At 44.4% G+C, this 13056-nt stretch overlaps 1 protein-coding gene across 4 annotated transcripts in view; it reads left to right on the top strand.

The window, feature by feature from the left end:
* Positions 1-13056, top strand: part of MSRA (methionine sulfoxide reductase A) — a 277850-nt gene that overhangs the window by 61200 nt on the left and 203594 nt on the right. The window contains exon 1 of one of the 4 annotated variants that reach the window (XM_071547607.1): positions 707-728. The exons of the other annotated variants lie outside the window; for them this stretch is intronic. The gene's annotated coding sequence lies outside the window, so the exon portion shown is untranslated. Of the gene's footprint in view, positions 1-706; positions 729-13056 lie in introns of those variants that run through there. 4 annotated transcript variants of the gene reach the window in all.

Genomic DNA, 13056 nt, shown 5'->3' with positions numbered 1-13056 from the left:
GCCCCCTTGTCCTATTGCTGAGTGCCTGGGAGAAGAGACCAACCCCCAGCTGGCCACAACTTCCCTTCAGGCAGTTCCAGACAGTGCTGAGGTCACCTCTGAGCCTCCTTTTCTCCAGGCTGAGCCCCCCCAGCTGCCTCAGCTTTAGAGACTTAGTTGGGTTTTATTTTGTTGGAGCATTTCTTGGGAATCCCAGAATTCCAGGTGCAGCATTCCCTGCCATCCCTTCCTGTGCCTTCCTCAGCTCCTTCCTCTTCATCCCCCGAGTCCTCAGAGCTGCTCTGATGGGCTGGAACAGCCTGAGGTTCATGGGAATTACTTCTTGAGTTGCTGAGAGCCCAGATGAGAATAATGGGACTTATTAGATCAGTCAGAATGAAAATCTGTGTCTAATGCAGAAATTTTAAGAGCCTGAAAGACAAGTGTTTGAATTTATATTCTTTTTTTTTTTTTTTCTCTGCAGGAAGGTAAAATATTGCTGTGGGAAGGATAAAAATTAATTCTTTGACTCTGATTTTTAACAGACTTGCAGCTGTCTTAGGCTGAGATGTTAAATCCTTTGAGGCTGCCATTGGTGAACATCACCTCTCTAGAATAACCACTGATATTTTGCTTTCTTCTATTATTTTTCTCTCCAGCTGAACATGATGTTGTGCTTTTTCTTCCAATCTTTACACTTCAGTGTATCATTTCAGGCGTGGACTTGGCTCCCTTTCTTATCCCCCGAGGTAATTTCCTAATCCATCATCATGAAAAGTCCCTTATTGAAAGGTCTGCAGCTGCATTGTTAAAAAAAAATACCAATAATAACAATAATAATTTCTATTAACTGACATGCCCAAGCAGGAAAGTGGAGTCTTTATTAAAATATCTGCAGCTGCATTGTTAAAAAAAATAAATAAACCAACGCAATAATTTTATCATTTAATTACAATATTGGTGATTTAACCAACATTTTTTGTGCTGAGAATAAACTCATTGCAAACCCTGAAGTGGGAGGTGCTCCAGAGGCTCTCAGAAGTCAGTGAGACACATTTGGGAGGGTGAATTTGAAATTCTCTTTTTTGAACACCCACTTTGGTCATCTTGGAAATTGTTTTCCCTTCCACAGTCGGAGCAGGAAAATTCAATCCACTGAATGTTTGTGAAAAGCAAATAGAGAAGTGAAGCCAAGGTAGGCAAAGCAAATAAACTTAAAATGTGACTGATTTCCATTATTGGCAGGAATGTTCCCTCAGCTCTGCATTGGGCACACTGAGAACAAGTTGTGGATTTACTTTGGGCAAGGCAGTGGAATTTGTAGAAATAGAACCGTATTACCAAAATTAAAGATCCCTGAGCCTTTTTTACCCCCTTGACCATCCCATTGTTTTCCCCTTGACTATCCTTTTTTTTCCCCCTTGACCATCCTCTTTTTACCCTCTTGACCATCCCATTTTTATCCCCTTGACCATCCCATTTTTCCCCCTTGACCATCATCTTTTTATCCCCTGGACCATCCCATTTTCCCCCCTTGACCATCCTTTTTTTTTCCCCTTGGCCATCCTCTTTTTACCCTCTTGACCATCCCATTTTTTCCCCCTTGACCATCCCTTTTTTACCCCCTGGATCATCCCATTTTTCCCCCTTGACCATCCCATTTTTGCCCCCTTGACCATCCCATTTTTGCCCCCTTGACCATCCCAATTTTTCCCCCTTGACCATCCCTTTTTTACCCCCTGGACCATCCCATTTTTGTCCACTTGACCATCCCATTTTTTCTCCTTGACCATCCCATTTTTGCCCCCTTGACCATTCCATTTTTGCCCCCTTGACCATCCCATTTTTATCCCCTGGACCATCCCATTTTTGTCCACTTGACCATCCTTTTTATTCCCTCTTGACTATCCTTTTTTTTTCCCCTTGGCCATTCTCTTTTTACCCTCTTGACCATCCCATTTTTCCCCCTTGACCATCCCATTTTTGCCCCCTTGACCATCCCATTTTTGCCCCCTTGACCATCCCATTTTTGCCCCCTTGACCATCCCATTTTTGTCCCCTTGACCATCCCATTTTTCCCCCTTGACCATTCCATTTTTTCTCCTTGACCATCCCATTTTTCCCCCTTAACCATCCCATTTTTTCCCCCTTGACCATCCCATTTTTCCCCCTTGACCATCCCATTTTTCCCCCTTGACCATCCCATTTTTCCCCCTTGACCATCCCATTTTTCCCCCTTGACCATCCCATTTTTATCCCCTTGACCATCCCATTTTTCCCCCTTGACCATCCCATTTTTCCCCCTTGACCATCCCATTTTTGCCCCCTTGACCATCCCATTTTTCCTCCTTGACCATCCCATTTTTTCCCCCTTGACCATCCCTTTTTTACCCCCTGGGCCATCCCATTTTTGTCCCCTTGACCATCCCATTTTTGCCCCCTTGACCATCCCATTTTTGCCCCCTTGACCATCCCATTTCTGTCCCCTTGACCATCCCATTTTTTCTCCTTGACCATCCCATTTTTTCCCCCTTGACCATCCCATTTTTGCCCCCTTGACCATCCTCTTTCTGGATGAACCACTTCAGAGATGCCAATCCCACACAGGTCACTACTGACCTCATCATTGTTTTATTAACTTAATGAACCCACCAGGTAAGCCATCACCCCTCTCTATTTATATTGAACACATAACTTAAATTTCCAAGTTTCAAATCCCAAGGAAAGTTCATCAGTATCCTTTATAAACCCAGCAATTATATTTCCCTTATTCCCTCCCTGCTTGTTAATTTGGGTCTGGAGTGTTTTATGGATCCAGAGCATGAAACATGATCTTCCTTTGAGAGGTCTTAGAAAGTGTTGAGAAAAACATAATTATTGTTACTGGAAGGTTTGAACATGAGAAGGTCAGGGAAACTTAATTATAGAATTTTTGTCACTGAATAATTTGATATATTGGAGCTCTGATAGTGTCAGTTTGAGCCTTTTATCTGTGGGCATTACCCAGTCTATTTATTCCCCTTGACTACCTGAAATAACAAAGTTTTGGGAAAGATCCCACAGAATAAAGTGTTGAGCTCCTGGGAAAAAATCTGTTGAATCCCTGTGGAAAACTGTCCTTGAAGCTGCAGCTGCTCCAAAAACACGAGGCAAGAAAAATCAGCACAAAATTAGAGCCACATTTGCAGCACTATTGCAGTAATATAAAGATAAAAATATTGCAGGACTGTTGGGGTGTTGTGCAAACCAGGCATTATAAACTCAGGGCACTTGAGGTTATATTTATTTCTGGGAAATCAAGACACATTAAAGCACAAATATATCATTGGGTTTGTCATTTTATGTGGGAAAAAATGGTAAAAAATCCATATCTGTTTTATCTCCCCCATTTCTGCTTTGTCTGCCCTTTGCTTTGCTGGGCCCAGAGAGTGCTGGTGAGTGGAGCTGCATCCAACTGGTGGCCGGTCACCAGTGGTGTCCCCAGGGGTCTGTGTTGGGTCCTCTCCTGTTTAACATCTTTATTGATGATTTAGATGAGGGGATTGAGTCCATCAGCAGCAAATTTGCTGATGACACCAAGTTGGGAGGGAGTGTCGACCTGCTGGAAGGCAGGAGGGCTCTGCAGAGGGATCTGGACAGGCTGGAGGGATCTGGAGAAGGATCTGGACAGGCTGGAAGGCAGGAGGGCTCTGCAGAGGGATCTGGACAGGCTGGAGGGATGGGCTGATTCCAATGGGATGAGGTTCAACAAGGCCAAGTGCAGGTCCTGCCCTTTGGCCACCCCAACCCCCTGCAGCGCTCCAGGCTGGGCACAGAGTGGCTGGAGAGCAGCCAGGCAGAGGGACCTGGGGGGACTGAGGGACAGGAAGCTCAAGAGGAGCCACCAGTGTGCCCAGGTGGCCAAGAAGGCCAAGGGGATCCTGGCCTGGATCCAAAGGAGCGTGGCCAGCAGGCCCAGGGCAGTGACCCTTCCCCTGGACTCTGCCTTGGGGAGGCCACACCTTGAGTGTTGTGTTCAGTTCTGGGCCCCTGAGTTGAGGCAAGAGATTGAGGGGCTGGAGCGGGGCCAGAGAAGAGCAACGAGGCTGGAGAAGGGACTGGACATGGCACTGAGTGTCCTCTGAAACACCTTCAGGGACCGAGAATCCACCATGTCTTGATCCAACCCCACTGTGATCACCAGCCCAGGGCACAGAGTGCCCTGGGCTGGTGATCACAGTGGGGTTGGATCAAGGGTTGGAACTGATGATCTCAGAGGTCTCTTCCAACCCAAGTGAGAAGAGCAACGAGGCTGGAGAAGGGAGTGGAGCACAAGTGCTGTGGGGAGAGGCTGAGGGAGCTGGGGGTGTTCAGCCTGGAGAAGAGGAGGCTCAGAGGTGACCTCAGCACTGTCTGGAACTGCCTGAAGGGAAGTTGTGGCCAGGTGGGGGTTGGTCTCTTCTCCCAGGCACTCAGCAATAGGACAAGGGGGCACGATGGGCTCAAGCTCTGCCAGGGGAAATTGAAGTTGGAGATGAGAAAAAACTTCTTTGCAGAGAGAGTGCTCAGGGATTGGAATGGGCTGCCCAGAGAGGGGGTGGATTCCCCATCCCTGGAGGTTTTGCAGCTGAGCTTGGCCGTGGCACTGAGTGCCATGATCTGGTAAAGGGACTGGAGTTGGACCAAGGGTTGGACTTGATGATCTCAGAGGGCTTTTCCAACCCAATCCATTCTGTGATTTTATGATTCTATGATTCTTTGAAATCACAAACTTTATTCAATGACAGTGTCAGCTCAGCATGGCAGTTCATTGCAGTGGATAATTATGGAATTATGGAATGCTTTGGGTTGTAAAGGTCATTGAGGATCATCTCATTCCATTGGCAGTGACACCTCCCACTGTCCCAGGTTGCTCCAACGTGGCCTTGGACATTTCCAGGGATGGAGCAGCCACAGCTTCTCTGCCCAACCTGTGGCAGGGTAGAATAATAGATGTGAAGACTCAAATTCTGTTATTAAGGTTGTTCAGAGCAAGAGAAGACTGGGAAGAATGAGAAGCTTCTGCACTTTATTAATTAGACCTTATAAATAAAAGGAGGGAACTTAGAAAATTGATTCTGTTTTCTGTTGTGGAATTGGGTTCCAAATACTTTCTATTTTTTGATTTAAAGGAAGTTCAGTTTCTGTGATGTGAGGGAAGTGGATTCACTGTTCCTTAGGGAATTATGTCTGCCCAAGGAATGAGTTCTGGGGTACAACTGACGCTGCCACAATGACACAGGGAGTCCTCAGTGGGCTTGGTGTGCTCTTTTTATTCCTCAGAGGAGGGAAATTCATTGGAAGTACAGGATTCCCTGGAAAATGATGTCAAAATTGGGTTCTAGTGGAGATGACAAATCACCTCTTTACAAACAGTAAACACTGTTGCATTCAGTTGGCCAATCTCAGTCCTGAATTAGTGACCACAGGGAGATAAATGTCCTCAAGGTTTGATTGGGATGTTGTAGCTGATGGCTTTGGGATGAGATAAATCCTGTTGGAATTACCAGCCCACACCACCACCTGCTTTGTTTTTACCTCTTGCTATAATGGGTTAAAGTCTTTATTTGAATGGTTTTCAGAAGAAATTCTGGTTTTCTGCTGAAATTTGCTGTGATAAAAGTGAAAAAAATGAATGAAATATTTTATGATGTGTTACCAGTTACCAAGAAATAGAATATGAGCCTTAAACTGCAGTAGCTGTTCATGGGGAAGTTACAGCAAATGTTTATAACTGGGGTAAAGACTTCCCATTTTATTTGAAAAATGTGTTTTATTCCAATTCCTTCGTCTGATCTGGATGTGTCAGCTCTGTGGGACATGGGAGGGAGGATGTTCCCCCTGGGAGAGGAGTGAAGGACCCAGGGAATGTCCTGGAGTGGTGGGTGAGCAGTGAAGGATCCAGGGAATGACCTGGAGTGATGGGTGAGCAGTGAAGGACCCAGGGAATGACCTGGAGTGATGGGTGAGCAGTGAAGGATCCAGGGAATGACCTGGAGTGGTGAGTGAGCAGTGAAAGACCCAGGGAATGACCTGGAGTGATGGGTGAGCAGTGAAGGACCCAGGGAATGGCCTGGAGTGATGGGTGAGCAGTGAAGGATCCAGGGAATGACCTGGGGTGATGGGTGAGCAGTGATGGACCCAGGGAATGATCTGGAGTGATGGGTGAGCAGTGAAGGACCCAGGGAAGGACCTGGAGTGATGGGTGAGCAGTGAAGGACCCAGGGAATGACCTGGAGTGGTGGGTGAGCAGTGAAGGACTCAGGGAATGGCCTGGAGTGGTGGGTGAGCAGTGAAGGACCCAGGGAATGATCTGGAGTGGTGGGTGAGCAGTGAAGGATCCAGGGAATGACCTGGAGTGATGGGTGAGCAGTGAAGGACCCAGGAAATGGCCTGGAGTGGTGGGTGAGCAGTGAAGGACCCAGGGAATGGCCTGGAGTGATGGGTGAGCAGTGCAGGACCCAGGGAATGGCCTGGAGTGATGGGTGAGCAGTGAAGGACCCAGGGAATGGTCTGGAGTGGTGGGTGAGCAGTGAAGGACCCAGGGAATGATCTGGAGTGGTGGGTGAGCAGTGAAGGACCCAGGGAATGACATGGAGTGATGGGTGAGCAGTGAAGGACCCAGGGAATGACCTGGAGTTGTGGGTGAGCAGTGAAGGACCCAGGGAATGACCTGGAGCTGTGCCAGGGCAGGGTGAGGATGGATCTTGGATAGAGGTTCTTCCCCCAGAGGGTGGTGGGCACTGACCAGGCTCCCCAGGGCAGTGGGCACAGCCCCAAGGCTGACAGAGCTCCAGGAGGGTTTGAGTGATCCTCTTGGGTACAGGGTGGGACTCTTGGGGATGGTCCTGTGCAGGTTTAAGATGTAGACTTGATGATCCTTGAGGGTCCCTTCCAACTCAGCATATTCTGTGATTTTTTTAGGTCTAGAGTCATGGAGTGGTTTGAGTGGGAAGAGAAGCCCTTAAAGACCATCTTGTTCCACCAAACCTGCCCACACAAACCCACTGCAGTGGTTTAGAAAACCACCCTCATTGTTAGATACCAGCAGATTTTGGTTTCTAACACTCTCCTCATCATTAGTTACCACCAGATTTTGGTTTATAACCCTGTTCTCATTAGTTATTATCAGATTTTGGTTTCTAACACCCTCCTCATCATTAGTTACCATCAGATTTCGGTTTCTAACACCATCAATAGTTACCATCAGATTTTGGGTTCTAACACCATCCTCAGTTACCATCAGATTTTACTTTATAACACCATTCTCATGGTTAGTTACCAGCAGATTTTGGTTTCTAACACCATAAGTTACCATCACATTTGGAGCTTCTTCAAGGAGTAAGATCAGGATTCCCTTTGTTTTTTCCCGGAAAAGCCGATTGGCCCAGCCCTGGTGCTCCGTGGTCCCCTTTGCTGGAACATCAGCTGGAGAAAAGGCTGCTGGTGGCCTGAAGCAGCTTGGGAGGGGAGGTTGGGCCCCTCAGGCTCAGCTGGGCAGCAGGGCTGGCCATTTGTCACTGTCAGGGGACAGGACAGGGCACCACTGGCACTGGGCTGAGCCGGCACAGCTGCCGGGAGCCCGAGCTGCCAGCCGGGGGCAAGGTGTGCCAGGGGATGCTCCATCACCAGCCAGACACTGCTGAGAGCTCTGCCATCCCCACGGGGCACAAGAAATGGCAGCTGGGCCTGGAGGGGCTGGGGGGGCTGGGGGGGCCGGGAGGAGGAGCTGGGACCAGACTGGGGGTGAGCCTGAGATCCATCTGCAGTCCAGAGGGAGGGACTGGGGGGGACGTGCTGAGAGGCACAGAAATGGTCATGGGTGGCAACAGTCCATGGAAAGGGCCGGTTGTTTCTCCTATTAATTAGTTATTAATTCTCCTGTTAATTCTCTGCACTGCAGAGATGAATTTTTTAAAAATGTAAATAAATAAATAAAATAGAACAATGTAATATAATATGATACTATACGATATAATATAATATGATATGATATGATATGATATGATATGATATGATATGATATAATATAATATAATATAATATAATATAATATAATAAATATATATAAATAAATGCATATAAAATAAATATATAAAAACTATAATATTTAATATATATAATATAGTATATCTATAAAATATATATTATAATTTCTATTATAGAATATATATAACATAAATATATAAAATATATATAATATAATCTGATAATGATATGATAATATAATAAAGATAATGTGATATAACATAATATAATATAATAAATATAATATGATATATAAATATAATATAAATTATGTATATAATGTAATAAATATATATATAATAGAGCTATTATAATAATTAATAATTAGTTAATAATTCTCCTATTAATTCTCAGCACTGCAAAGCTGAATTATTGAAAAATGTAAATAAATAAAATAAAACAATGTAATATATTATAATGTAATATAATAAAATATATTATAATAATATAATATAATATAATATATAAATATAACATATATTATGTGTATAATATAATAAATATATATATAATAAAGAGAGATATTATAATAATTAATAATTAGTTAATAATTCTCCTATTACTTCTCAGCACTGCAAAGATGAATTATTGAAAAATGTAAATAAATAAATAAAACAAAACAATGTAATATATTACAATGTAATATAATAAAATATTTTATAATAATATAATATAATATAATATAATATAATGTATAAATATAATATATATTATGTATATAATGTAATAAATAAATATATCTAAAATAAAGATATATTATAATAATTATGAATTAGTTGATAATTCTCCCATTAATTCTCAGCACTGCAAAGATGGATTATTGAAAAATGTAAATGAATAAATAAAATAAAACAATGTAATATATTATAATGAATATAATAAAATATATTATAATAATATAATATATAAATATAATATATATTATGTATATAATCTAATAAATAAATATATATAATAGAGAGAGATATTATAATAATTAATAATTAGTTAATAATTCTCCTATTAATTCTCAGCACTGCAAAGATTAATTATTAAAAAATGTAAACAAAAAATAAAACAATGTAATATATTATAATGTAATATAATAAAATATATTATAATAATATAATATAATATAATACAATATAATATAATATAATATATAAATATAATATGTATTATGTATATAATGTAATAAATAAATATATGTATAATAAAGAGAGATATTATAATAATTAATAATTAGTTAATAATTCTCCTATTAATTCTTGGCACTGCAAAGATGAATTATTAAAAATGTAAATAAATAAAATAAAACAATGTAATATATTGTAATATAACATAATATATAGTATGTATATAATGTAATAAATATATATAAAATAAATACATAAATATATAATATTTAAATCTAAATATAATATATAACATAATATATTCTATAATATATTGTATAAGATAAGATAAGATAATTAATATAATATAGAAACTGCAAACCTCACCCTTGCCTAACGCAGGGCTCTGCCTGAGTGAGGGTGTTTAAAGGCACAAGACAAATATCTTGTGATGGAAAACTGAAATCACAGCGAGAAGAATGTGACAAATAAGGGTTAATATGGATCTCCTGGGATGTTTTGTGCAGCAAAAGGCTGAGGGAATTGGGATCATTCAGCCTTGAAAGGAGGAGCTTTGCAGTATGAGAAGGGAACCTGCAGGGAAGAGGAGAGGGAATTTGTACAAGAACCCGGAGGGACAGGACACAGGGAATGGCTTCCCAGTGCCAGAGGGCAGCGCTGGGAAAGGGGATATTGGGATGGAATTGCTGGTTGGGAGGGTGGGGAGGGGCTGGGCTGGAATTCCCAGAGAAAGGATGGATGGCCCAGCCCTAGAAGTGTCCAAGGCCAGGTTGGAGCAACCTGGGACAGTGGGAGGTGCCCATGGAATGGGATGAGCTGTGAGGTTCCTTCCCACCCAAACTGTTCTGGGATCCTGGGATTCCATGGAGTTGGAGGATGCTGGTGGCTGGGATGGATCCTGACTGGATTTAGAGCCAGAGACCTTGGAGGCCCTTGCAGAGCCTGAAGGGGCTCCAGGAGAGCTGGAGAGGGACTGGGGCCAAGGGCTGGAGGGACAGGACACAGGGAATGGCTTCCCAGTGCCAGAGGGCAGGGCTGGGAAAGGGGATATTGGGAAGGAATTGGTGGCTGGGAGGGTGGGGAGGGGCTGGGCTGGAATTCCCAGAGAAGCTGTGGCTGCCTTTGGATCCCTGGGAGTGTCCAAGGCCAGGTTGGAGCACCCTGGGACAGTGGGAGGTGTCCCTGCCTATGGAATGGGATGGATCTTTAAGGTCCCTTCCAACCCAAACCATTCTGGGTTTCAGGGATAAAGGACACTCAGAATCCATTTAGAAGGATTTGCATGGGAGTCATGGATGTCAATGGGAGCAAAGGGGCAGGGAGACCCTTCGCTGAGTCACGAGATTCCCAGAGAAGCCCCTTGTTCCCTGAAGTCCTTCCCAGTTTGGAGCTGGGCTGGGCATGGATCCAATGGCAGCTCTGGAGCCAGGCTGGGAGAGCTGGGGGTGTCCAGCCTGGAGAGGAGAAGGATCCAGGTAGACCTTGGAGGCCCTTGCAGAGCCTGAAGGGGCTCCAGGAGAGCTGGAGAGGGACTGGGGCCAAGGGCTGGAGGGACAGGACACAGGGAATGGCTTCCCAGTGCCAGAGGGCAGCGCTGGGAAAGGGGATATTGGGAAGGAATTGGTGGCTGGGAGGGTGGGGAGGGGCTGGGTTGGAATTCCCAGAGAAGCTGTGGCTGCCTTTGGATCCCTGGGAGTGTCCAAGGCCAGGCTGGAGCACCCTGGGATAGTGGGAGGTGTCCCTGCCTATGGAATGGGATGATCTTTAAGGTCCCTTCCAACCCAAACCATTCTGGGTTTCAGGGATAAAGGACACTCAGAATCCATTTAGAAGGATTTTCATGGGAGTCATGGATGTCAATGGGAGCAAAGGGGAAGGGAGACCCTTCGCTGAGTCACGAGATTCCCAGAGAACCCCCTTGTTCCCTGAAGTCCTTCCCAGTTTGGAGCTGGGCTGGGCATGGATCCAATGGCAGCTCTGGAGCCAGGCTGGGAGAGCTGGGGGTGTCCAGCCTGGAGAGGAGAAGGATCCAGGGAGACCTTGGAGGCCCTTGCAGAGCCTGAAGGGGCTCCAGGAGAGCTGGAGAGGGACTGGGGCCAAGGGCTGGAGGGACAGGACACAGGGAATGGCTTCCCAGTGCCAGAGGGCAGGGCTGGGAAAGGGGATATTGGGAAGGAATTGCTGGCTGGGAGGGTGGGGAGGGGCTGGGCTGGAATTCCCAGAGAAAGGATGGATGGCCCAGCCCTGGGAGTGTCCAAGGCCAGGCTGGATTCCCTGGGACAGTGGGAGGTGTCCCTGCCCATGGCAGGGGGTGGCACTGGATGAGCTTTAAGGTCCTTTGCCACCCAAACTATTCTGTGAGTCCACGAAATTCTTCCTGTAGATGCTCATTTAGATCAAGGCTCCCAAACCAGCGTTTTGGAATATCCTGATTCCAAAAATTCCTGCTCTGCCACCTAAGGGAACATTCTGCATCTTGAACGTTGTCGATCTTCAACTCAAACCCCATTGTTTTTAGTTTTCCATTATTTTTATTAACTGGATCTCATTTTGCTCTTCATTACAAATCATATGCAGGGACTTAACAGGGGAACATTTTAATTGAGCACTGCTGGAGGTTTTCCAATAAATTAACATTACATGTTTTTAACAGATGTCTGCGTTTGACATTGTTATTAGACATTGTAATTAATAGAAGTATTACCCAAATTAAAATCTCAGGGCCTCAGAAAAATTAAATTGTAGGTGACTGAGGGATGGCAACTCATTAAGAGAGAGTGACTCTTGAATTGCCTCCACTGGGTTTTATTAGCCCAATAAACACATTTTTCCGAGTAGCTGGAGAGGCAGTTGGACAAACCCTTTGGAGAAGAGTCTTGGGAATCAAGACATGTTTTAAAGTTCTTTATCCTGTCATTGTGTTGGAATAATGTGCCTAAAAACATGTTGGAAAGTTTCAACATCATAAAACCACAGAAGGGTTTGGGTTGGACTTAAGGATCTTCCAGTTCCAACCCTCACACAAACCCAAACTTTTTCCCTGGAAATTCAGGGCCAGCCATGAATTTCAAAGGGGTTCTCCCACTTTGACCATGTGTGTGAATGTCCAGGAAAATAATTTTCTGTCTCATTTTGAGAAGCCATGAACATAAAAATCATTATCAGCTCATTGGTGTTCAGTGGCCCAAACTTTAGCTGAGCCCTCAGAAAGGCTCCAAATCCTAAATCAAAACTCAGGCCTAGAATGTGATTTAGTCCCACTGAGAAGGTTGTTTAAGGAAATATCCACCTGTAAAAGGAAATTAGAAATGAACAATGTGATTAAAAGCCACGAGGAGGATTGTTTGAGTCTGCCCTGTTCCTGTGCCAGCCTTTCTTTGCAGAGGCTCCCCCAGAATTTGGCATCTTCTGGTGCTGGTTCACCAGGGAGATGTTGAGCCAGCAACTCCCTGACCAGGCTCTGCCCTTTATACAACTTTATTGCTCCTGTGAATCTTCTGTCCTTCCCCCAGACCACAGTCCCTGCCCCCTTAGGGCAGTTTATTCCTCAAGAAATGTGGGATACAAACTCCTTTTCCCTAACAAGGAAAGCAGAGTATTCCTGGAGCTGCTTTGCATCTCTCTGTGCTTCCTCCCAGGATTTGTGCCCAGAGCTCTGTGCTGCTGTTCATTTGTCATGGTGTGCACACCCTGCCCCAGTTGAGCCCCCAGTGCATGTTTTATTCATGTGCTTCTCACCCCTTCTCTGGGATCATTAATAAAGCTGCTAAATAAACCCAGGCTTAACGATGCTCCTCGCCACGCCCCACTGGACATCCCTCCCCTCTCCCTCCTGTTTATCATCCTCCTTTGTTTGCATCTCGTGGTTTTCCAGCCTCTCTGATGCTGGTCTTACCCAGGAGGGTTTCAAGTGGGA

Source organism: Pithys albifrons, chromosome 2 (assembly GCF_047495875.1).
Source record: "Pithys albifrons albifrons isolate INPA30051 chromosome 2, PitAlb_v1, whole genome shotgun sequence".
Taxonomy (NCBI): domain Eukaryota; kingdom Metazoa; phylum Chordata; class Aves; order Passeriformes; family Thamnophilidae; genus Pithys; species Pithys albifrons.
The sequence above is the reverse complement of the archived record's forward strand: the minus strand, read 5'-3'. Positions and strand labels throughout refer to the sequence as shown.